General features: G+C 37.0%; 1 protein-coding gene across 1 annotated transcript in view; it reads left to right on the top strand.

The window, feature by feature from the left end:
- LVRN (laeverin) overlaps window positions 1-27,500 on the top strand; it is a 1,030,506-nt gene that overhangs the window by 457,072 nt on the left and 545,934 nt on the right. The gene's annotated exons all lie outside the window — the stretch shown is intronic.

The raw sequence follows: 27,500 nt of genomic DNA, 5'->3' as shown, positions 1-27,500 counted from the left end.
TCAGTTTGCTTTCTTCACGATATTAAACATATAAACAACCTGGCAGAAATGCAACTTTATCATCATCTTTCAGACACACTGGTAAGCATCATTCTTAGCAGCAAAAATGTACAGAAAATAATTTGTTTAATGATTACTTAAATAACAGATATAACCTTTCTATATTAAAATGGAATAAAAATCTTTAACTGTGAATCTTGTTATATGACCCAATTGTCACTCCTTCATTTGTTCCACACTGACTAATTAAGGTCCAGGTTTATATTTGTTGATTCCAAACAACTATTCAAATTAAAACAGATTTATATAATGAGAACTGGCAGATACATTTAATGTCATGGCTAAAATTAAAATTATACTGTCCATTAATTAAAAATCATATGTGTAAGTTCAAGAATATTTTATTCCCTGTATTATATAATTATGTAAACCTTTTATGTGAATGTGTTAAATAAAAGATGATTGAGAGATGAGAAGATATTAAAAACAACAAATGTGATGGACAAGTTCCGAACCTTGGGCAGTTCTCACCTGTTTCAATAGCTTAATGGATGAGTAGCTAGAATGGTGATCTCCAGGGTCTGGCTTCAAGTCCTGGTTGAAACAGATATTTGTTTAGCACTGTGTTCCTAAACTTTGACCTGGGCCTGTGATTTTAAAAGTTTATAACTGATATAACAGTTTATTTAAGTTCTGGTTAAAGGATTTTTTGGTCTACCCTTTCCTTTTCTACTTTTTGTGTGACTATATAAGTATACATCTTCTGCTGTAGGTGATGAATGCAGCATGTCCAGAACATATGTTTACTGAGCTCCCATTATATCAGAAGTAAAAATCCTGTATATTTCTCCTTAACAATGAAGTTTTCTCTCAATAGCGATATGACTGCCCTCACATATTTAGACTCGTATGAAACAGAGTATGAATGAAGAAAGAGATCTGCATGCTTTGTGACATATTATTCTCAGATAATTGCTATACTATTTCAAATGGTTTCAAAGATATGCATGTATATTGCTTGATACAGCAAGCAGTCATCTGCAACTTTTTGGGTGTTCTGATTTTTGCCATTAAGTTTGTAACAAACAAATACATTAGACATTTTTTAGTCTGACGCACTCACTATATCTGCATCATATCATGTTTTTATGAACTCAGAAATAATAATATAGTTTTCTAATAATATTCTGTCATTTAAATGTTATAGTAAAACACATATATTTTTCTTATTCTGACAGACATTCTCAAGTTGGAGATTGGGCTGACTGTTGACCTTACAAGGTATTAGTTTATGCAGTGCATAAATAAGGCTGATAATCCAGTGTTTCGTCTTGAAATTTTTTTTATGAAAAATACCCAAGCAGTATAGATAAATGACATTTGTAGAAATGGTAACATTTGTACCATTGCGGTCATATGAAATTCACAAATAGCAATTTTTGCAAAACAGTTATTTAAAAATATAAGTGCAGCTATCAGTTCTCATCAGATAAACAAAAAAATAAATAAATATATACTACTGTTTCACCTCCGCACCTAAGAAAATTATAGATTTATGTATGAATATTAAATTATTTTTTCATGTTAAGCAAAGTGTTTTCATTAAAATTCAAGATACGGCTACTCCTTTGCCTTTGAGTCTGGGAACACATTCTATAAGTATTTTATATGCAATTATATCAGTAGTATTTCCTAAACATTTCATGTGACTACATGAAGTCATTTGAAGAGTATTGGCATTTACATACAAGGAGCATACCTCAAGTAGGTCTTCCAACAGATCATTCTCTTCTAGACTGAGAGCATCTTGTTTGCTGTTTTCTGCTCTTTCTTTTGCTGTGCATTTCTAAATGGATTTTCATACAAGTCTACTACAGAAGGTTCCAGAATATCGCCTTGTGGTATATCTTCTTCAGATGCATTCTCCACCATTTTCTGCCCCTACATCTGTAGACTGAATAGCTCATCATATTGTAACATTACCTGTATGCCTTCACTTTGCAGATGATCAAGTACTTCAATTTCTATTTGCCTTAACTTCTTATTCATAATTGCATTCCACCTGTATGACTTTTTTATTATTGTTAAATTTACCATATCCATGTGTCTTTACCTTTATTTTTCTTCAATTGTCTTTACAGCTGCATTTTTCACAAGGATTAATTTGACTTTCTTTTCTACATAAATATTGCATCCTATCAAAGCTCTTTTTCTTTCTCATGTCCATGTTGCTTTTTTATAACTTTCTCTACTGCTTCATTTTCCAGGCAGCCAAATACATCTTCATGTAGGTAATTTTTCCTCTGAACTGTTGCATGAAGTATCTGAAATTATTATCTGTAGCTTTTAATTTTTTTTTTCTTGTGGAAGTATTTTTCTTTCCTTTAATTCATTTATTTATTTATTTTGCTCTTGCTACATATCCTCTCTGTAGAAATTTTATTTATCTATTTTTTTAATAGTAGCAATGCATAATCTCTTTCTTATCCTCAATAGTTCACTTTATTTTCTATATACCTATCTCTTGATTGGCCTAACAGTTTTTTTTTTGTAGAATACTTTTTACTTCTACAATGGAGTGGGATGGTCACCCTTGCCCCTCAACCCTTCCCAGCTTGGCCTAGCCCTGTAGTAGGAATTCTTCCATTATCTGAAGATTCTACACTTGCCTTTTCTCTGATCCCAGTATCAGAGTATACACCAGAGGTGGGCATTTTTTATATCCTAGGATTGGTGCACACAGTATTATTTTTATGTTTGACTTACCTTTCTCCATGATATATACAATATGTCTATATATATATATATATATATATATATATATATATATATATATATATATATCACTGTTGTCTTTGTGAGATTTTGAAAAAAAAAAAAAAACAAGGTCTACCATGTGAAGGAACTCAGCAGGAATTGAGGATGAATTTAGCTCCATTAATACTACTCTCCTTCTCTTGCCAATTTCATCTCTCCATTTGGACACTATAATATCACCCACATGTTGCAAGTAACCCTAGTATATTAAATAAATTGGGTGAATACCCGGGCACTATATTTAGGAAGGGTAGGAATTTGAAGGCACTATATGAACAACGCCGGAAAAAACAACCAAAAATAACTGGTATGTACAAATGCCAAAATTGCAATTTTTGCAAATTAGTAACTGAATCCAACAGATTTGAAATAAATAATGTTCAATATAGACTGAAGTGTAGGGCCAATTGCAACACTAGAATGGTAGTGTACCTGGCTAAATGCCAGGGATGCCAGGTATTTTACATCGATAAGACAGAGAGGAGACTCCGTGACCGTATGTATGAACACTCATATGCCATTAGCAGGAACAAACAAGACAATGCCTTAGCTAAACATGTGGCAGAATTTTCTGGACATCAGTTCAGATTTTTAGTTATAGACCAGCCAGAGCTCGATGTAAGAGGTGGTCCTGCACCATTGCAACTCGAAGAGCTGGAACTATTCTGGCAAATTAGACTTAATGCATATAATCTACCAGGTATAAATGAGACCTGTAGTTTGAGCAGTGTGTTAAAGCTTAAAAGTCTAAAAAGATGAATTTAGGAAAATATATTAATATAAAATGTCAGATTATTTTAATTATTATTCATTTTTATATACATCTGGCTTTAACATGAATTAGACATAAACATATTTTAGATAGGAGAAGTTGTAAAGTGAATGTTGATAAATGTTTGATTTATTTATATTGAATGTTCACACTGAAATCTATTCTAGTATGGTTTTACACATATATAAAAAATGTTCTATATACACAAAAAAAGACACATATGGATATATGTTATTTAGTATATAAAATAATATATATAGATATATAGTTTTTCCTATACCTACTATTTTTTATATTAACTATTGCCATAACTATTAGTAATATTAGAATTTCCTTTTATTTTTAGATTTATTACTACCATTATTTGGTTGTGAATGCTGTTTAGTATTTTTACATAAGTATTTTACTATTGTCAGTGGATGGCTCTGTAATTAGATAAGTTGGTTGCCTCTGTAAGTTAATTAATTAATCAACTAATTAACCCAGAGCAAAATGTATATATACTCACAATGTGATTACTTTTGTTGTCTGAAGAAGTTTGCTGACAGAGCAAACGAAAAGCGCTTAATCTTATTAAATCTTTTTGGCTTTTACTGGTTTGCATTGGTTTTGCTGCTACCGACTTGTTTACTAGTTTAGTTTCGTGTTTATATTTTTTTTGAGTATTCTTTTTATGTTTGACTTACCTTTCTTCATGATATATACAATATGTCTATATATATATATATATATATATATATATATATATATATATATATATCACTGCTGTCTTCGTGAGATTTTGAAAAAAAAAAAAAACAAGGTCTACCATGTGAAGGAACTCACCAGGAATTGAGGATGAATTTAGCTCCATTAATACTACTCTCCTTCTCTTGCCAATTTCATCTCTCTATTTGGACACTGTAATATCACCTACATGTTACTTGGTGCTAGAAAACCTTCAGCTCTTTTCAGCTATTTTTTTTTCATTTCCACCTCTTTCCTTTTCACATATGAAGAGTGCAGTATTTTATTTTTATTCAGATCACACGTTTAAAAAAATAATTTGTGTTAGGAATCAATCAGAGGAGATTAAAAAGGATTAGGAAGATGGACTGGATAAGCAATGCACAAAGAAACAATGAGAGGATATATGTATAGCTCCCAAATAAGAAACAAAGTCTAGAAGATTTAGAATCTTTACTTAGAAGTGTTTGCATAGGTATTTTATATCCCAAGCAGACTCCAAAGATTTTTTCCTCAGGTAGAAGGCAAATGTTGGAGGTGTAATGGGAAAAAAGAGGTAATTTAGAATATATATTTTTGGGAGAGTAATAAGTTGGCAGACTTTAAAAATTCTCTGCAGACTACTCTGTCAAAAATACTGATGAGCAAATTGGTCTAACAAAGGAAATAATTTTTTGAGCTGTGATACAGAATTGAAATTCCCTAGACATAGTAAGGCCATGCTGAATTTAATTCTGCTAGCTACCAAAATAGCAAATACTAGAAAATAGAAATCAAAGTTTAAACCAACTGTACTAGAAGTTGTAAAGATAGTAATGGAGATAAAATAACTGGAAATGGGATCTTTAGAAAAGGGTAGGAGCAAATTACATGGAACAAATGGGAATTGTGGCAACAATACATGCAGAATAATGTTTTGGAGGATGAATGAGATTCAAGGGAAGGTAGGAATTTGAATGAACTATGTAATGTTCGACTAACAATAACTGTATATATTTTAAGTGATGTATAATGTTTGCAACTGACAATATATCAAATGGTTTATTTTAATTTATATAAATGTATGATTGCCTATGTCATAAGTGATAATTCAATAAAGATATTTCTTGTTTATGTATTTATAAAAAAAGAATTTATATCAGCTTGTATGATCTAGGATAGACTGTAGATATTCAGTAGATTATACTGTTGACTGCTGTCTTCTCAGTTTTACATATTGAGAAAGACATCAGTAAATGCTATAAACAACTAAAGCAAAATCATTTTTCCATAATGATTGGCCTGAAATTGTCCATTGAAAGGACTTAAAAAGAAATAAGTCATGGGCATTCAGAATCGCCATATAGCTAAAACACCTGATGTTCATAAGGGTCATTTGCATATATCCCATGTGCCTCTAATACAAGAGGTTTATGAGGTCACTCAGTGGAAGTTCTAGCTTGGCTGGAGTTTTCATTTAGTTTTTACTGATTGTTTTTTCTGTGTGCCCTTCTCACTGTTTGTTTTAGGTTGTTAGTTGGGATATTTTGCAGTCCCCCAATGGTAATGAACATCAGCTCAGTATAACAGCCCTGTGTTTCTTATGTTTAATCAAACACTCTACTTGTGCTGTGCTGATGAGGTCATAACAAGGGTGAAATGTGCATATCCACAGATAGTGGGGTTTGGCTTTATTCGCCTGAAATTGTCCATTGAAACAATGTAAAAAGAAGTAACTTTTGGGCATTGAGAATCACCATATAGCTGAAACAACTGATGTTCATAAGGGTTGTATATATCCCATGTGTCTCTGATACAAGAGGTTTGAGAGGTCACTCAGTGGAAGTTCTATAATGTTAGATGTTGGAGCAAACATTATACAAAGAATAGGGATAAGTTATACTGCTACACAATGTAAAAAAAATAGTAAACACTTTAATTTTGGACAGTGAAATCATTTTTATTTTCTTTTGTTTTGAAATTAAGCACAGTGACAAATCAAAAGGCACCTGCCCTTTTCTTGCACTAGCTTTTCGATTTGACAAATTTCAGTCAAAAAAAGTAAAAATGTTTGCACTTTGCAAGTGTGTGGGGAAGGGAAATATAGTCAGAAGGAAAAAGAATAGAACTCGTGTAAATGCAGTCAGCATCAAATAAAAAGTAAAACTTAAAAAAAAACTGAAATGACGAAGTTGGAAAGCGTTTAAAATTTTAATAATAAAATAAAATAAAAAATATAGCGATATAACAAATTTACAATTTCACAAAGCTTTCAGGTACAAGACCCTTCTTTAGTGTGATGCAAATTACCTTCAGTAACATTGAATTATTTATTTAAGACACAAAGACACAGCCAACCTATCAAAACCCCTAACTAATTAAACAATAAATAATGTACAAGAAACCTTTAAAGCTACATACTTAACAGATATATTGAACTATAATTTCATCTGTCTATTCTTTAAACCAGGCTTAATGCATGCTAACTGTTGCATTTAGTGTCCTGGAACTTAATCTGCATTAAGATGTAAAATCTATCTATACACTGCTGTTTCAATTTTTATTATTGACATCACCCCCTCTAAATTTAAAATTATGTTCTGGGCCTTCCTCCATTATATTTTTTGAAAGTGCATTAATCATAACGTTTTGCTTGATGTCAGATGTGTTCAGTGATTCTGTCTTTAAGTCTCTTGCTACACTTGCCTATATACAATGATGCATAGTCTATGCAAGTGGCCAGGTAAACATTTTCTGTGTCAGAAATTAATAGTGATGTTCTATTGAATACTACTAAACAATATGTTGATAGTGAGAGAGATAAATCAGCAAGACCATATCTTATGCAGAATGGTCCTCTAAGACACAATAAAGAGAGAAAGAAAGAAAATAGTGTTATTAGATACATAGATAATTATAATATCACAACTGATAATGTTTTACATATTATCAGGAATAATTGGGCAATCCTAACAGCACATCCTGAATTAAATAAGATTGCCGTGCGCCAATCTTTTCTTACAGAAAAGGAAATAATTTAAAACAACAGCTTTGCTATAAGGAAGCTAACACTATTAAAAAGCCTGCACAAAGGTTTAAGAAAGGAAATTTTCCTTGCCTTAGCTGTGCAAATTGTAAATTTATACTTAAAGATACATCTTTTATACATTCAACTACACGTAAAGAATTTAAAATAAATTGTTTTCCGTCTTGTGTCACAGAAAATGTTGTTTACCCGGCCACTTGCATAGCATGTACATCATTTTATATAGGCAAGTATAGCAGGAGACTTAAAGATAGAATCATTGAACACGTCTGACATCAAGCGAAATGTTATGATGAATGCACTTTCAATATATCAAATGGAAGAAGGCCCAGAATAGAATTTTAAGTTTAGAGTTGTTTAGGTAGTATATCCTGATGTAAGAGGGGGTGACGTCAGTAATAAAATTAAAACAGCAGAGTATAGATAGATTTTACATCTTAATGCAAATAAAGTCCCAGGACACTAAATGCGGCAGTTAGCATGCATTAAGCCTGTTTTAAAGAGTAGACAGATGAAGTTATAGTTGAATACATCTAAGTATGTAGCTTTAAAGTTTTTTTGTACATTATTTATTGTTTAATTAGTTAGGGATTTTGATAGTTTGGTTGTGTCTTTGCGTTTTAAATAAATAATTGAATGTTAGTGAAGATAATTTGTATCACACTGAAGAAGGGTCTTGTACCTAAAAGGTTTGTGAAATTGTAAAGTTGTTTTCTTGATAAGTTTTTATTTTATTATTAAAAATTTAAATGCTTTCCGACTTTGTCAGTTCAGTTTTTTTTTTAAAGGGAAATATAGCACATTTTATACTGAGAAAAAAGGATACAGTTTTGTAATGATCTTTAAATTAAATAGAACTACAGTTCTGGTTGCAGGCATCTGATGCTGAAGGGAAGGAATAAAGTGATACTCATGGCGTGGGTTCAGATTTATTACCCAACTATTAAGTTGCATACTATCAGCTCGCAAATGACCCGCGGTGGTGGTGCTGCAGTAGCGTTGTCGCCTCACAGTAAGACGCTGTCCGGTTCGATTCTCAGTTAGAGCGTCTTCTGTGTGGAGACATGCATGAATGGGTGGACCTTCGTTGAAGGTTGTGCATCAGGCCTGGCAAGCCGGTATGTAAAAATCAACTGCCAGTCATTAGCGGACTGGAGTTCCGCTGTGGCGACCCCTAACCGGGAAAAGCCGAAAGACACAAACAAACTATCAGCTCGCAAATGATAACAGTCACTAGTGTGGTTTCATTGAAAAAGTTACTAAAAGTAGAGTTTCAGCCTTATGAATGTGTTCTTATGTAAACTGTTGATCAGAACTGAGTTTTCATGTCTTATCTATCGGGACTTTTGCACTTTAGTAAGTTGAAGTGGATCCACAATACAAAGTACTGATTTTTCATGCTCAGAGATCCAAAGTTAGTTGAAGCATCAGTTTGCTGTAATGTAATAAATACAATAAAGTAGCAGTGTAGTAACATAAGTGGAATAGGATAACAAGAAGACATTTCTGTCTGTGTAAGAAATATCAGAATGTGACACATTTGAAAACTGAATCATGGCAACAGATATAAGATGATGTGAGTCATATATGGAAAATAGTTTTGAACAAACAAATATGGTACAGTTCTTTGTTTATCAAGTTCAGAATTAGATGTACACAGATTTCCACCATAAACCAAAAGGAATACCACAATAAGTTTGCTTTTATCTTATAAGTTTTTCAAGTAGTAGCAAGGCTCTTACTGTAGATTGACAAGTTTGACCACTAAAGAAGAGTGCAGGTAAAGATCTGTCAATTGCTCAATGCAGTGACAGCTTAAGAAATCCTTGTAATTTAGCTAGTTTATTTAGTTAAGGCTTTAAAATTAACTGTGAAAAGGTTACAGAAGTTTAGCTCTGATCATAAATCAAGGTAATGCTGGTAAAAATAAAAAAAAAAGTCAGGTTTAGTGGCTGCGTAAGTTGCCTATGACTCAGATTGCTGCCATTTTACCTAAATGGGGTTGGGGGAGCACCAGTACTTCCATATGTCTAACGTGTCTTATAATGAGAATTTGAAATGGGTTTTGGCAGAGAGAAAGACAAGCTGTAAATTAAGATAACATCGGCATGGCAGGCCCATTGACAGTCATTTTGTTGCACAACATTCAAGCACCTAGATTCTGATACATTAATATGCCACAGAATATCAAACTATAATAAAAAGTATTTATTGAAGGTTCAGTATGGTGTTTCCCTTTAAAGAAGGCATAAGATTCTTCTTTTGGAAAACCAGCAGTTCCAGAGTCCCAGTAATATACAGTTGCAATAGAAAAAGAGGTATTAAAATGTTTAGTATGTAATGCTGTACTTCCTCCAACAGAAGGTATACTTGTAAGCAAAAAGTGGACAGATTTCCTTGACCCTTGAATTTTATATGTACCAAAACAGTAACTATGTTATGTGTTGATCCTTAAAATAGTTTCTAATCAGTATATATAACCAGGAATGAGTACAATACACACATTCTCAGCCCCGCCCTCTTTATGAAGCAGCCTGTGCAATTCAGCTGCCTCGTAATAATGTAGAAGAGAATTATGAATAGATTGCCTGGTATACAACCAAAGCATTTCTTTCCATAACAAATCTTAACAGCTATTTGTTAATTAGGGCATTAAGGGAAAAAGCAAACAAAGATAAATTATCATTTTAAAGATCTGCATACATTTGTTGCACCTCAGGTTAAGAAGCACATTCATTCCTCAATGTTATGATTCTCTTGTCTACAAAAAAGCTTTTCAGTCCCTACTGTAAGTGACACTTTACCAAATTATAATCTAAAAAAATACTAAGTGGGCTATTCAAAGAGGACTGCACAAACCTGCTTCCAGCAGGTTTTCATAAAAATACATATTTCTGATTCAGCGATCAGTGTAGCATTACAACAGTATGCAAGTAGCATTACAACAGTATGCAACTACAGGTAGGTAGTGCTGCAGCTCTGTACCAGACCTCCTCACATGTAAATATTGTAGTTCAAGGGTGGGGGTTAATGGAAATTAATCATACGCTCTTCCTATGAGCCATAGATGTGGATTGAAACTGAATGGTAGAGTGATTCAAAGGCAAGAAGACAGGCTATGTCTCACTATATCATAGTGAAATGATGCCCACAACCTCAAAGGCAATAAACAATAGTGTGCTGAATGAATTGCAAATGGAGCCACCTATAATGAACCAGAAAATATAACAAATCTACTGGCTGACAAATTTAGCTCTAATATTACCTCCCACTCCCCTCTGACACCCCTCAGGAATTATTCTCAACCACAACGCCACCAACTATCACTAGGAAACATGTCCTCAATCTAGGTAACTACAAACCTGTAACTCTTGATTAGTCTTGTATGCACAACAATGGAAAGAATTATCATGGAAATGATAGACAATAACATAAGAAACATTCAGATACTGGATCTAACCCAGATTAGTGTTGTCAAGGGTAGGTCTTGCCGACTCAACATGGTGGACTTTTTTGAAAAGGTCACCAAAGCATACTGCCTACCTTGACCTGGCCAAAGGATATGTCACAATATTCTACTTGGGCATTGCAGACAAACTCATGAAATCAGTTATAAATCCCTGTGTCATCCTCTGTATAGCCCACTGGTTCACAGATAGGACCAGGGAAGTTAGGACAAGGGAGTCTACCTCCACAAAGAGCCCAGTCACTAATAGATTCCCTTAAGGCTCAGGGCTGGGGCCTCTCATTTTTGGTATCTACTTCTCTGAAGTCAGAGCCAGCATCAAGGACCTCTGGCTGACCAAGTTTACAGATGATTTTAAACAAGGCGCAGTCACAGAATCCACCAATGACATAAACTCCCTCCGAGAATGCCTGACACAGACTAATAACTTCTGTCAGTACCATGGTCTAATACTCAATACCAATAAATGCATAATAGTATCCTTTGGAAGACAGCTACCCCTGGAAACTACCACAGTGATAATACACCTCTAAAAGTAGACCCAGTAGTCAGGTATTTGGGAACACAAGTAGACGTAACCTGTCCTTTGACCAATTTGTGTCTGTTGTAGAAAGGAAATCATTCTATATTACACAACTTATAAACAAGGTTATAGCATCTAGGTCCAAGGATGTCATTGTTCCATTGAACCCACCCCTCATCAGCCCAGTCATTCAGTGTAATGCCTCCTCTGGTATGTACCTGACCAGGCATATGCAACAACCGGAACATCCACAGAAGTTCCTCACATACTGTAATGTGTGTGTGTGTGTGTGTGTGTGTGTGTGTGTGTGTGTGTGTGTGTGTGTGTGTGTGTGTGTGTGTGTGTGTGTGAATATGTAGGGATATGACTGGAGTTGTCTCAGTATCTGTGTACATGTGTAACTGTTTGGGTGTGTGTGACTGTGTATATTTGCTGGGATGTGTGTGTGTGTGTGTGTGTGTGTGTGTGTGTGTGTGTGTGTGTGTGTGTGTGTGTGTGTGTGTGTGCCTGCGTTTTTCTGTTAGTACCTGGCAAGGGTTGGTAGCAAAAACACTACCATGGTTGTTTTAAACATGCTGTATTTGATTTTGGAAATGCACAAATGAGTTGCTAATGAGGTTTTATTTCACATGGCTCTTGCATGTTTCTGAGCCATTTGTTATCATGATAGCACGGGCACAGCTCACCAGCAAAGCACTGATAGTGCTATGGCAATAATGTATCTGAATACTACCCCTAAGTTTGTGCAGAACACAACAAAATAAAAAGGGTTACAAAAATGTAACCAGTTTTTGTTATACCAAAGTTCCTTACAGAAATGTCACTGGGATGCACTTCTGTCTCCTGAAAAGTTTTCTGCAATTCATCCCCATAAAAAAACTGATGAAGACAAGAAATGAAGAGTATGCTTATTTCTAAACTTCTCATAAATGTAACAGGTAAAGCCTTTCCAAATAACATGGAAACTGCTGCGTAGAAAGGGACGAATATTTTATAGCACTTTGATAATCATTTACTGAAACATTAAGGAATGTGCACAGCTCCATCTGAATGGTAGAATTAAACCATGACCAGATTCAATAGCACAAACAGCCAGGTACTTCCATTTGTCTGTGCTTGCCCATGCTTTAAGCAAAGGTTCAATGACTGAGTATGGGAAAGAATGCAAACTCCAGATTACAAGAACCTTCTAAATGATTACACCAGAATGCAATTCTATTTGTTTACCAAACATCTATAATAAAGCAATATTCAGTAGGGGAGGAAAACATATGCTAATATCAATGATCGACCTTTAGCATTCATGAATCCTACAGTAAATGAAAGAGTGGGTATGCAGATATTAGTAGTATCAATGGTTAAAAATATCATAACTGCAAGTGTCTGCTAAGAGGCAAACTGCACTCTTTGCTAATTAAAGTCATGCCCTTTCCCAGAGGAATAGCAACATCGATGAAGGCAGTACAGTGTGCCAGTTCTCCTGCATGGGAGGATAGGTCTGAGATTCTTCCTCAACTTAAAATGATGTTCTGTTTTTGTTTGAGTGGAATTTGAAAAGCCGTCACTCATACACAAGAAGAATGATGGTATCTAAATGATTCCACCTGAATAAGTAAATAATTCAAAAAATGGAACCTTCACCGATGGAGTACCATAAGGTTTAATACTAGGCACAGTCTCTTCAACAACTTTCCATTTGAGCTACACAAGCTGACCTCTGCACTAAATACAGATGACATCATCATTATACTTAAGCTCAGACAAATTGTCTTCCAAACCTGCAGCATAAAATGTAACAGGACTTCATTTCATTGTGGAACTGGTTAACTAATAAATGCAACAGGACTTCATTTCATTGTGGAACTGGTTAACTAATAAATGCAACAGGACTTCATTTCATTGTGAAACTGGTTAACTAATAAATGCAACAGGGACTTCATTTCATTGTGGAACTGGTTAACTAATAAATGCAACAGGGACTTCATTTCATTGTGGAACTGGTTAACTAATAAATGCAACAGGACTTCATTTCATTGTGGAACTGGTTAACTAATAAATGCAACAGGACTTAATTTCATTGTGGAACTGGTTAACTAATAAATGCAACAGGGACTTCATTTCATTGTGGAGCTGGTTAACTAATAAATGCAACAGGACTTCATTTCATTGTGGAACTGGTTAACTAATAAATGCAACAGGGATTTCATTTCATTGTGGAACTGGTTAACTAATAAATGCAACAGGACTTCATTTCATTGTGGAACTGGTTAACTAATAAATGCAACAGGGCTTCATTTCATTGTGGAACTGGTTAACTAATAAATGCAACAGGGACTTCATTTCATTGTGGAACTGGTTAACTAATAAATGCAACAGGACTTCATTTCATTGTGGAACTGGTTAACTAATAAATGCAACAGGGACTTCATTTCATTGTGGAACTGGTTAACTAATAAATGCAACAGGACTTCATTTCATTGTGGAACTGGTTAACTAATAAATGCAACAGGGACTTCATTTCATTGGGGAACTGGTTAACTAATAAATGCAACAGGGACTTCATTTCATTGTGGAACTGGTTAACTAATAAATGCAACAGGGACTTCATTTCATTGTGGAACTGGTTAACTAATAAATGCAACAGGGACTTCATTTCATTGTGGAACTGGTTAACTAATAAATGCAACAGGGACTTCATTTCATTGTGGAACTGGTTAACTAATATGTGATTGGTGCACATCTATAAGAAAGCAACTACTATGGCATTTGAAGCTCCTTGGAAAACCAAAACTAACCCCACTGTCACCACTGTTAATCCAGTCAGTATTCCATTACTGAAAGTAGTAAAGCAAAAATATCTAGGAGTAACCATGGACCAAAACTTAAATTTCTCCAATATACATACAGTATATAATTAATAATACTGCTGCCATTACCCAATTAAAATTAGCTTACAAATGCTTTAACTTACCTTTACCAGAATCAAGAAAGAAAACTTTCATTACAGATGATAACGCCCAAAACTGAGGCGTTTCTAACACGTTATCGAAAGATGAAAATAGTGAACGCTATTTCATCGGCCCCAAAACATCTAAACATGAAAATATTGAACATTCAGACCAGCAAATTTTTTCCCAGGGAAAAACTTCACTGCTCCAAAACACATACACACAACACAAGCACATCAAACAAACAGCAACCACACACATACACTTAAATTCCTACATCTAACGCTACACTAAACTAAACATACACTACTATCTACCCACTTACCTTAACCCAAACCCTAACCCTAAGGTCTGTCACTGTCGCACACTCACCTAACCCATGCCCTAACCCTAACTCACTTAAACCGCCCCTAACCCTAACGTCTGTCACTATCGCACACACGCCTAACCCGCTCCCTAACCCTAACTCACTTAACCCGCCCCAACCCTAACGTACAAACAATCGCACACTTACCTGAACCTAACCCGTGACTTTCTACCACAGCGCTAAGAATAGTGAAGCCACAGAAACAGCCAACCGAATTCTTTCCCGAGGAAAGAATTTGCTGTTCTGCAGCTTTTTAGCGTTCGCTGAATAGTGTTCAATATCAGAACATTCGAAGTTTTAATACCTCGATGTTCTGATATAGACCCAACTGAGTACTATTTCGCCTTATTTTCACTGAGCTTAGTCCAGAATGCTCAAAGACTTTGGGCAGCAATAAATAAGATATGCAGAGAGTCATATCCCTAAATGGCCTAATAAGATATCGTTGTAACTCATTGAAGAAATCCATTTTATTACCAATAACTGGCAGGGCAAATCTGATACTGAATTGCTTCACTTCTAAACTGATAAAATGCTCCTACTGCTCCCCCAACTCACAGCCAAATTCCAGCACACAGACCTGACTTAACCTCCCTCCCTTCATCTGCTGCCAGTTCAACCTCCCTAGGTAGACCATAGTTCACGAAAGCAACTAGTAAAAAAGCATTCTGAAAACTTGTTCCTGCAACTTGGAATACCCTACCCCAGAGTATTAGAAAACTTATAGAGTTTAGTACAGTCAAAATGTACCTAACTCTGCTGCACAGATGAGCACAAATGCCTGTGCTTTGAAAATGCTGAATACCTAATATAAGGGGTTATGCAGAGGCAATTCTGGGCACATTATGGGTGCTGTGAAGAGCACTCTTGACTAATATCAAAGACTAAATCAATACTAATCTCATTAACTCTAATTGTACCCTGACTTAGGAATGTGGTCCATTCCCATCATGGTATTAGAAAGCCAAAAGACATGGAGAAATTAAACCAAGAGAAAAGCCATAGAATCATGTGTTTACACCTCTGTTGACTGATTCAAGCAGCATATTCTGTGTTTATGCAGTCCAGTCTGGGAGTGGTAGTCCTGTACAGCAGTAGGCAGATGTTGATCTGGTATCATGGGCATGGATCTTTCTGAGAGCTCTCTTATCCTTTGCTCTCCTTGCCAAGGTGGTCTAATAAATAGTGAAAGCTTCCCTCACTTCCTGTTTCCAGGCAATCTTGTCTGAGGTGAGAGAATACCAGTTGTTCACACTAATGGAGAGGGCACTGAGATGATGCTTGCATATGCCCTTGTAATGCAATTTGGGGTCACCTTTTCGGCCTATTTCCAGACTCCAGCTGTCAAAAAAGGAGGTCTTTTGGTATTTGGACATCTGTCATGCATGAGGCATGACCCAACCAATGCATACGTCTCTGTTGCAGGATTGTGAACATGGAGGTGGTGCCTGTCCTGTCAAACACTGTGCTGCTGGAGATCTTGTCCTGCCACAACATACCAAGGATGCGCCTAAGGCAGCACATATGAAATACACTGAGCTGCTGCTCCTGTTTTGAGTACAGAGTCCATGTTTCACTGGCATACAGTAATATGCTCAAAACACAGGCTGTGTAAACCTGCACATTGGTGTGTACAGTTTGCTTATTATTAGCCCATACTCTCTTTGCCAGCCTGGAAAACATTGTGGCAGCTTTTTCAATGCACTTGTTGATCTCGCTGTCAAGTGACAAGTTGTCAGAGATTGTAGAGCCTAGGTAGTTGAGCTCATGGACAACCTCCAGCTCATAGTCACTCACCATGACTGATGGCTCACTGCCTACATTTTCACCCATCACCTGGGTCTTCTTTGAACTGATCGTGAGGCCGGATTCCATACCTATATCTGTAAAGCAAGTCATGAGTGACTGAAATTCTTGCTGACTGTAAGCCACAATAGCTGCATCATCAGTGAACAAGAACTTCCTTATATGCTTCCTAAACACCTTGGTCTTTGATCTAAGTCTCGACAGTTTGAAGAGGTTGCCATCCATTATGGTTCAGAGAAAGATACCCTCTGTAGCAGTTCCAAAAGCAAATTTCAACAGGACTGAAATGAAGATACCAAAACGATGTTGGCGCCAGTACACACCCTTGCATTACTCTACTGAGAATCTTGAAAAGTTTGGATGTAGATCCATCACACATGATGGTCCCCTTCATGTCTTCATGGAAGGCCATGATAATGCAAAGCAGTATTGGAGGAAAGCCGATCTTTGCTAGAATTGCAAACAGACCTTTCCTACTGACAAAGCCGAATGCCTTGGTCAGATCAATGGAGGCAATATACAGAGGTTTGTTCTTCTCCCTACATTTTTCTTATAGTTGCCTAACAGAGAAAACTATGTCTACAGTAGACCATCCAGCTCTGAACCCATGCTGAGACTCGGGGAAAACTCTCTCTGCAAGAACATGGAGCCTCTTCAGGACAAGATGGTAAACAGTTTCCCCATGGTACAAAGAAGGGAGATGCCACAATAGTTGTTACAATCACTGTTTTTTTTTTTTTTTTTGAAAAGCCATAACAAACTTTGAAATTGTTCATCTCATTTGTATTTTTGTACGTAGCTGTATTCCTTACATAAACATCACCTTTTACTAATAGTTTACAGAATTAATAGCTTTTCAATTTAATGTAAAGTCTTCTGAAATATTTCTGTTATTCTACTGTTATTGTCAAAGTACAGTTTGTGAGCGATAACTATTATTCATCATAATTTAATGTTTTAAAAGTTGTCACTGCCAATTTTGCCCATGTTGTGGCTGAAAATTGTTAGGGGTCTTGTTAGAAAAATATGTATTAGTAATATGCATGCTTAGTGCATTCGAGGTTTAAAAGGGTTAACACATTTATTCTGTTCACACTGCATGAATCTGCACAAGCTACTAGAGACATTCCAATCCTATTATGTCATGAAAATATGCGCAGCTATGATCTGCTTATGCTTTGGAAATTAACAGAAAAGCATTTGATTTCTGCTAATGTCATGAAAATAATAATGATAATTGTTTTATTTCTACTAGTGTCATGAGACTTAACAAAGAGTTATTGATTTTCTGCTTATGCCGTGAGAAAGTACACAGCCGCTGAAGCTATTGATAATGAAAACAAAAGGCTGCTTGAAAGTATAAACCGTAGACAGCATTACTTGTACCTAAGCTAGAAATGTACCTTGAAATGTAACACATATATATTAGAACTGCACAATTGAAGAATAGAAAGTTTGTAGTGGGCTAAAAATAAGCCCCAAGGCCAGGTTGTTTTTCTCAAATGTTTTTTATAATCCAGTCATGTCAGCAGGAAATCCAAGTAACATTTTCTATGTAACATATAGTGAGTTTTAAATCTGAACATGTCAGCAGGAAATCTAACTAACATTTTCTGTAGAGTAATACAGAAAGCTGTGTCTAACTACATCAACCATAGAAAAGTAACATTTCATAGAACTGTATACTAGTAGCATACTGCTTGCTGTAATTTAGACAAATCCTGTATCTGCATGTTTTGTCTCCTTGCTGCAAGTAATAAAGGGTGCCATACTTGAACCTTACGTGAATTGGTCTTTGAAGTTTTTTCCTTTGACAGATTGGTCCTTTGGACCGGAACCCTCACTTCACCTCAGATCAGATGGGCCAGGTGGTTGAAACCGTACGGGGAAGAAGCCAAATCGTTTTTTCTTATATGAAAAGCCCTCCGACAGAATTGTCGTACAAAAGAGGCCAGCCACTTTCTGATCTGCGACTGAAGGACGGGTCTCCGCGAATCAGGTGATCAATCATGTAGGCTCAGGTAAGGTGAATCTACTTTTTTCTGTTTTCTGTTTTAGATCAGAGACTAGATTTGTATTGTTTTTGTCAGGACTGTATTTTACAAGTTAGGGACAGAAAAGATTACTGTCTTGTCATAGATCAGGAGAAATAGAATAAGTAGGCAGTCATTCTGAAGAGACTATAACAAAATCCGTGGTACCACGTTAAAAATAAGAGAAGTTACGTAACAATCAAAAGGGTAGAACAAAATGGGTAATAGTTGCACAAAAAGACCCCCAAATCCGCCGTTAACCGAAGACGCAAAATATATGCAGTCACAGTGCACCGACAATATTAAATACTATTCAAAATGGGTTAATAAGTATGAATTCGACGGAAATTAGAAAAATCCTCACTTATCAAACTTGTCAAACAGCTCAAAACCGATTCCAAAGGTCGGGTAAAAAATCAACACCAATTAGGAATTCCTCAGGCACACAGGTGGATTGAGGAAGTAAACTGTAGGGAACAAAAGAACAACAATTCAAAAACAATGTTTTTAGATAAGGACAATAACTTAGTAATAGCATCAGCCCCTCCGCCTCCCTTACTAGAATATGAAGCAAGTGAACAGGTTAGTCCACCCCCACGATATCCTGTTGTTACTGAAAATAGAGACATTGTAAAAGTAAAACCGTTTATTAAAGATCCCATCGGGACCAGGTCTCGAACACGGGCAGGTAACTCAAATGAAGGCATTGAGTTATATCAAATGGTTAAGAATTCACAGTCTATGAGTGAAGAAGAAATATGCCCACTTATAGAAGTACCTAATCCTCAGGCAGGACAAGATGGTCAGGACCCAACTATTTTAGTGTATAGACCTTGGACTCCGGAAGATATTCGGAAAGCCACTGAGGGAATTCCCCATCCAAAAGTTAATTTTAGAAAATTCTCAGAAGATTTACAAGGAATGAGGCTGAGTTATAACTTAAATGGAGAAGAGGTAGAAAAAGTGGTAAGACAAATTGTGGGGCCAGATTGGCACATGATTAGTGGCAACTGGAATCCCTGTGACGCTGCACACAGGCCCTTTCCTCATAGCAGTGCAGAACTAGACAACAGAGTAAAAGGTCTTACAGACCGCATCTCTGAAAAATGGAAGCCTAGGGCAGACTGGACTTGCATTAATCAATGCATCCAACAAGAAGGCGAAACTATTGACCGGTATTATGCCAGATTATTAGAATGTTTTAATAACCACTGTGGTATGCAGGTTCCTGAAGATCAAACACAAGATTCCCCATATGAACAGCAGTTAAAGAATGCATTTTTAAAAGGCAGTATTGCACCCATAAGCAGTTTTATTACAAAACACATGGTAGACCATTGTACAAGCAGGTTACAGTCATTACTTGAATATGCTAGGCATGCCGAAAGGCATTTCAATAGCAAAAAGAAAAAGTAAGCTCAAATATTTTCTGTAAAAGATGGAGCAGAAGTTTACATAGTACAGTCTGGGAAAAAGGGCAAGAAAAATGCACAGGGAAACAAAAAAATCTGATCAGCGATCAGAGGACTTTGAAGGGCGAAAGAAAAGGGGTGAATGTTTCAAATGCGGTAAAAAGGGACACTTGGCAAAGGATTGCAAGAAAAACAAGAAGGCAACCATGGAAGACAAGGAGGGTGAGGAGTGACTATATGATAGTCAGGAATCATTAGAAGGGGATAGCGGAGAAAGGACAAATGGGAATGTGATAGAGGGCGTAGAGAATGTGACAGAAGAGGGAGTAGAGAATGTGACAGAAGAGATAGAGGAAGTGAAAGAAGTTAGTGACAGTGAAGAAAATGAAATATTAGACCTAGCTTTATTGAGCCTGGAGCTCTATTTAGCAGACATAAAACCAGAAGTTACACTCTTGGTAGAAGGGAGGGAAGTCAAATTCTTGTGTGACTCAGGGGCATCACGAACCCTGATACATCCCTCCAAGCTGCCAGAAAACACAGAGTCACCTGATTACATACTGGTAAAAGCAGCTAATGGACAGCTGTATCGGGAGCCCCTCTCCCGTAATATTGCAATAACTGATCCAGTTTCAGGATTGACTCAGAAAAGCAAAATTGTTGTTTCTGCAAAATGCCCAGTAAACCTCTTGGGCAGAGACCTCATGCAGCTATTTGGTATAGCAGTAGTCCCAACCATGCAGGGTATGGAGGCACAATGACAAATTGATACCTTTGCAGTGCAATTGGAGGGTGAAATGTTTTATTGGTACAGCCAGGACTTGGTTACGACTGGTCCAGGGACTGTGACTGAAGAGTTAATGAATGTAGCCATCAGCAAGTTCCCCTCCCTTGACATTGATAAGCAACACTTGTTGCACTGTACCCTGTATTATTGTAACACACCAGGACCTGATAAGGAATATGAGCAAGAATTGTTTAAAATTCATGCAAACAGATTGATATTAAGTCATCTGTACTGGGACACAGAAGAGAACAGTGTAGCCAGCTGTTCATTACCCCAGGCGTTCTTGACACTTTATAAATCTAATCGATTACCACATGTTAGCTTAACCAAGGACAAAAACATAGCATGGGCAGACCTAGGAGAAAAAGTCACGAAATGGGAGAAACAGAATTAGAATTGTCAGAGCAGGGAATACAAATACAGAAGTTGAATTGGATAACTCAGACCCACCCAGCCATACACTTGCAGTCTAGCAAGGACAGCTGATTAGCACTCCTATTAAAGGAGAAAGAGAATGCCTTACAGAATATACCAGAAACTCTCTGGTCAACAGGAAAGTCAGATGTAGGACTTATTCGTACAGCGGGACCAGTTACTATCACACCAAAGTCAGCATTTAGACCACAGAAAAGACAGTATCCCTTAAGAAAAGATGCAGAGGCAGGAATCAAACCTATCATAGCAGCTTTACTTAAGGAGGGGGTGCTGGTGGAATCTCCCAATTCACCATGTAACACACCCTTATTTCCTGTTAAAAAAAACAAATGGAGAATGGCATATGGTCCAAGATTTACAAGCTGTAAATGACGCAGTAATACCAAGGGCACCTACGGTGCCAGACCCACACACCCTATTGAATTGTTTAAAATCTCAACAGAAGTATTTTTCTGTGGTAGATATCAGTAATGCATTCTTTTCGATACTGATACACCCTGACAGCCAGTATTGGTTTGCATTTACATTTCAGGGGAAAAGGTATACATATACGCGACTACCACAGGGATATTGTGAAATTCCAACAATATTCTCACAAGAAATGGTAAGCAACTTGGCGGGATTTACCCCACCAAGAAGCAGTCAGATTTTACCTTATGTTGATGACAACTTGCTGGCAGCCCCCACCCAGCAAGATTGTAAAGAAGATACCATAACGCTATTATGATTTCTAGCCACTGAAGGACATAAGGTAAACAAAAATATACTGCAGCTTTGGAAAAAACAAGTCAAATACCTAGGATATGTGATATCCGAAGAAGGTAGAACATTAGATGAGGATAGAAAAGTAGCAATTTTGCAAGCACCAAAACCCACTACCAAGGAGGAAATGATGTCCTTCCTGGGTACAACTAATTTTTGCCAGAGTTGGATTCCAAACTATGCCTTGGAATCTGCACCTCGGACTGACCTGATATACAAAAAGCCAATGGCAGCACAGGATTTGTTACAATGGACACCAGAGGCAGAATCTGCTTTCTGCAAACTGAAACAGTTAATTGCATTCTCATTAGTTCTAGGATTACCAAACTACCATAAACGTTTTTTTCCAAACTGTAGATTGTAAGCAAGGTTATATGACATCAGTGTTAACACAACAGCATGGGGACAAGCAACGCCCCATTGCTTACTATTCATCACAACTAGATCCAGTGGCACGGTCCTTACCCCACTGTGCACAAGCAGTAGTTGCAGCTGCAATGGCAGTACAGGCTTCGGCCTCAGTAGTTTTATTCCATCCTCTCACTTTGAGAGTTCCTCATGCAGTCACGATTATTTTACTGCAACAGAAAGTAGCATATCTTTCCCCTGATGGGCATCTTTCCTGTATGACTATATTGTTGAGCCAACCTCACATGACAATTGAACGATGCATGACTTTGAACCCTTCTACCTTGCTCCCAACCCCTGCAGATGGCACACCACACCACTGCCTGCAGGTAATTGAGCAAAAGGCACTACCTAGAAAAGATCTCACGGATGTCCCCTTGGATGATGCTGAGGTGACATACTACGTAGATGGATTGTGCAAAAGAGGTCCTGCAGGACAGAACCTAGTAGGATATGCAGTAGTTTCTGATACTGAGATTGTAGAAGCAAAACCTTTACCACACAACTTATCTGCACAGGCAGCAGAATTGATTGCCTTGACACGGGCATGTACCTTAGCAAAAGGTAAAAGTGTAAACATTTTTACTGACAGCCAGTACGCTTTTTCTACTGTACATGTTTTTGCACAACAGTGGAAAAACCAAGGAATGATAACATCTACTGGCAAATCTAGCAGTCATGCACAGTTTATTTTAGATCTTTTAGAATCTATTCAGTTACCTCAGAAAGTAGCCATTTGTAAATGCACAGCTCACACCAAGCAACAAGATAGGATTTCAAAAGGTAATACGAGAGCTGATACAGCTGCAAAACAAACAGCTTCTGAAGTATTTCTTTTAAATGAAAAACTACAACCCTCTGAGATGTTAGACTTAGGAATATTAAAAACAATGCAGACACTCACTATGCAAGCTGAAAAACAAAGATAGGTAAAATGAGGAGCAATTCTCAAAAAGGGGCTGTACATCTCTAAAGAAGGGAAACTGATACTACCATCTAATTTGTTTAGAGCTGCAGCTTTGTTGAGCCATGGGCAATGCCATGTCTCAACAGGGGGGATGGTACAGCTGGTGAACCAAGTGTTCACAACGTACGGATTTACAAACTACTCTAAAAAATGTTGTTTGATGTGCCAAATTTGTAACAAACATCATGCACAAGGGGCGTTAAAGCCCAAGCAAGGGAGTTTCCCTACACCACCATATCCGTTTCACACTATATGTATGGATTTCATAGAATTGAACAAATGTGAAAATAAGAAGTATTGTCTTGTCATTGTAGATATGTTTTCCAGATGGGTGGAAGCCTTTCCAACCAAAAATCCAGATGCAGTCACGGTGGCAAAAGTTCTTGTCAAAGAAATCATCCCTAGATTCGGCATTCCGGAAAAGATCTACAGTGACAATGGTACACACTTTGTAAACCAAACCATACAGCAGTTAAGTAAGCATTTTGGTATTTCTTTAAAAAAATCATTGTGCATACCATCCGCAATCTGCAGGGCTAGTTGAGAGGCATAATGGAATATTAAAGAATAGATTAAGAAAATTAATAGCTGAGACAGGAAAGAATTGGCTGTATTGATTTCCCCTGGCACTGTTGAGCATGAGAACTGTTCTGACTGCAAAAGGATTGACTCCTTTTGAAAAACTGTTTGGAAGAGCTTATTATACATCCCAGTGGAAACTTCTCATGTCCGCAGACCAGGAAGCCGATTATACACTAGCTGAATATATGAGAAATTTGTTGAATTCTAAACATCTGTTGCAGTCAAATTCTGTTTCGCAGAGCAAGCTTCGTGGATCCACCTGACACACTGCAAACTAGTTAAGAACTTTGAACTGGACAAAAATCTTACCTCTCCATCGGGGCCCTCAGCACAAAATCTGGCTACAAAGGGGGGTCAGATCAATAGGACTGATCCATCTCAACCCCAGTGAAGAAACCATCGGTGCTGAAGGTCCTATTAGGGCAGAGAGTAAGATCACATGTCAAAAGCAAAAATGATAGAATCCAGAAAAATCCAAATAAAACTACTCGGAAGAGTCGGAGAAAACAGGAATGCAGAACAACCATTTCCTCAGAAGTATTGCATAATTATCCTGTTGCCTGTACTAGTGACAATAATCTTTTTGTTGTGGCCATTCCTTTTCCCAGCCACACAAAATGAACTGAATAAACGTGGAGAGTTGCACGTAGAGTGGCACCCAAACTTCAACACTTACCAGGCAATCAAATATGTGTATGCTGAGACCTTCAATGTTTTGAATTGCCTGATTTGCACAGCTTTGCCAACAGCATACGGGGGTTTATTGTTAACTTCAGTCCCCCTAGGAGCCAACAAGACCTGGGAAAATTTAGTCTATGATACATCAGATGTTACATCACAAGATAAAGTAGCATTGCACTTGTCTGTTCGACAGAAGGGGACTGTGTGTTTTTACAAAAATGATACAGTTCAGGTGGGTTGGAGCATTTGCAATGTGACTGTTCCCTATAGATGCTACAATAAAACTGATAACACAGGTTCCTATTGCAACACAAGCTATGATTCATTTTTTGAACTGATGCATATGACAACTGAGGAAGTAAAACATAATGCTGATCTTTATAAACAACTGATTATAGTTGACAAAAAAATGTTTCTTTCAGAACCAGGACATAGTAAAGTTACTACCAAAGTAAAAGACTGTTATTTTGTATGTGGTAGGAAAGCATACAAGTGTTTACCTGAGAATTGGTCCGGCAGTTGTTATTTGGGGTACCTGGTTCTGGCCATATGACACACAGCAGTTTTGCCTCAGGGGAAAATTTGAAATGTTCGACCAGAAATCAAGAAGCCTGTCAATCCAGTAGGGCAAATCAATGCGGGCTGGAAAAAACATCATGCTGTGGGCCTAGGGAAAAATGGACTGTCGCATATGGACTTGGGTGATACCATCATCTCGTGGGCAGGTGTACTGCCAGCATATGGAGCAACGAAATCGATCTGGGAACTGAGAAAACTGTCTAAACTTCTTGAAATAATGAGCAATACAACCTTTTCTGCTCTAGAATTGGTGACTGATGAACTGACTGCCATGAGAACTGTAGTGCTTCAAAACTGCATGGCGCTCGACTTCACCCTAGCGGTGAGAGGAGGTACTTGTGCTTTAATCCAGGAGGAGTGCTGTTCGTATATTCCTGACCACAAACACAAGATAGACAATCACCTTGAGGTAATTCAGCAAGTGTCGGCTATGACCAAGCCAGGACCAAATCCATTGACCGACTTTTTCCACAGATTGTTTGGGGGGTGGGGCAGTATCCTGATGAGCATCCTGATTGCCATCTGTGTAGGAATGATCCTACTGATTGTATGTGTTTGCTGCTGCATCCCCTGCATGAAAAGACTGATTAAAGAGTTTATAGACATGTCAGTTTCAGAAACCTTATACCAAGATGCTGAACTTGAAGAATTGTTGAAAAACTGAAAATGCTTTCATAAGTTTAAACTGGATGACTCTCTTAACAGCAAATCCTGAGTAGGAAGAGGTTAGGGGAAGAAAAACTGTTTATGCTTATTCTGAAAGTAGAATAAAAGTATTAAAAGGGGGGAAATATTAGAAAATATGTATTAGCAATACGCATGCTTAGTGCATTCGAGGTTTAAAAGGGTTAAAACATTTATTCTGTTCACACTGCATGAATCTGCACAAGCTACTAGAGACATTCCAATCCTGTTATGTCATGAAAATTTGCACAGCTATGATCTGCTTATGCTTTGGAAATTAACAGGAAAGCATTTGATTTCTGCTAATGTCATGAAAATAATAATGATAATTGTTTCATTTCTACTAGTGTCATGAGACTTAACAAAGAGTTATTGATTTTCTGCTTATGCCGTGAGAAAGTACACAGCTGCTGAAGCTATTGATAATGAAAACAAAAGGCTGCTTGAAAGTATAAACCGTAGTCAGCATTACTTGTATCTAAGCTAGAAATGTACCTTGAAATGTAACACATATATGCACAACTGAAGAATAGAAAGTTTGTAGTGGGCTAAAAATAAGCCCCAAGGCCAGGTTGTTTTTCTCAAATGTTTTTTTTATAATCCAGTCATGTCAGCAGGAAATCAAAGTAACATTTTCTATGTAAGACATAGTGAGTTTTAAATCTGAACATGTCAGCAGGAAATCTAAGTAACATTTTCTGTAGAGTAATACAGAAAGCTGTGTCTAACTACGTCAACCATAGAAAAGTAACATTTCATAGAACTGTATAAAAGTAGCATACTGCTTACTAGTAATTTAGACAAATCCTGTATCTGCATGTCTTGTCTCCTTGCTGCAAGTAATAAAGGGTGCCATACTTGAATCTTACGTGAATTGATCTTTGAAGTTTTTTCCTTTGACAGGTTGCCACAGTAGAACTCCGGTCCGCTAATGATTGGTAGTTGATTTTTACGTGCCGAGTTACCAGCCCTGACGCACAACCTTCAACGAAGGTACGCCTATTCACGCATGTCTTCACGCAGAAGACGCTCTGAGAATTGAACCGGACAGCGTCTTACACTGAGGCGACAACGGTACCGCAGCACCACCACCACAGATGAATAAATACATCAATAAATAAAAATAATCTTATGCTAGTTGTTGAGCTCCTTTTTAACCTTTTTTATTTCCCTTTTAAGAACTGTTCAGTTGCAGATCCATCAAGGAATGAAGGCACAAGTTCTGCATCTGAAATCATTTTACTATCATGCACATCTGATCACTTAAGTTCCATCCATGATGCCATAAGATCAGAATATGGCAAAACTGAGCTATGAGGAACCATATCTGTATAATCAGAAAACACCACAAGTGTAAGAGTGTCACTAGTCATCTCCCATTATAGCAGGCACCTTAAGTTCTGTAACAGACTGAGTATCTGGCAGTTCAGAGAAAGGCTTCATATACATTCTACATTCTGCACCATGATATACAAAACCACTTTTAATTTATGACAATGTATATTGGCTAGCCTATAGGTCATACAAAAAAGCTGTTTGTATATCAAGTTTCTGAACAGTGATAGGGAGTACTGGCAAAACTGTTTCAAAAATGTTTTTTCGTAATTTAATCCCACTGACTATTCAAAATATGAAATTGCAAATCTATTTTCTCAAGATTAACCATGACTACATCAGCAAAGCCATCAGAAATAGCAATTTACCCCAATGCCATTACTCT

This window comes from Protopterus annectens, chromosome 17.part0 (assembly GCF_019279795.1).
Source record: "Protopterus annectens isolate FY-2018-M chromosome 17.part0, PAN1.0, whole genome shotgun sequence".
NCBI classification, from domain to species: domain Eukaryota; kingdom Metazoa; phylum Chordata; order Ceratodontiformes; family Protopteridae; genus Protopterus; species Protopterus annectens.
Note: the sequence above shows the minus strand (reverse complement) of the source record. Positions and strands in the feature narration are given on the sequence as shown.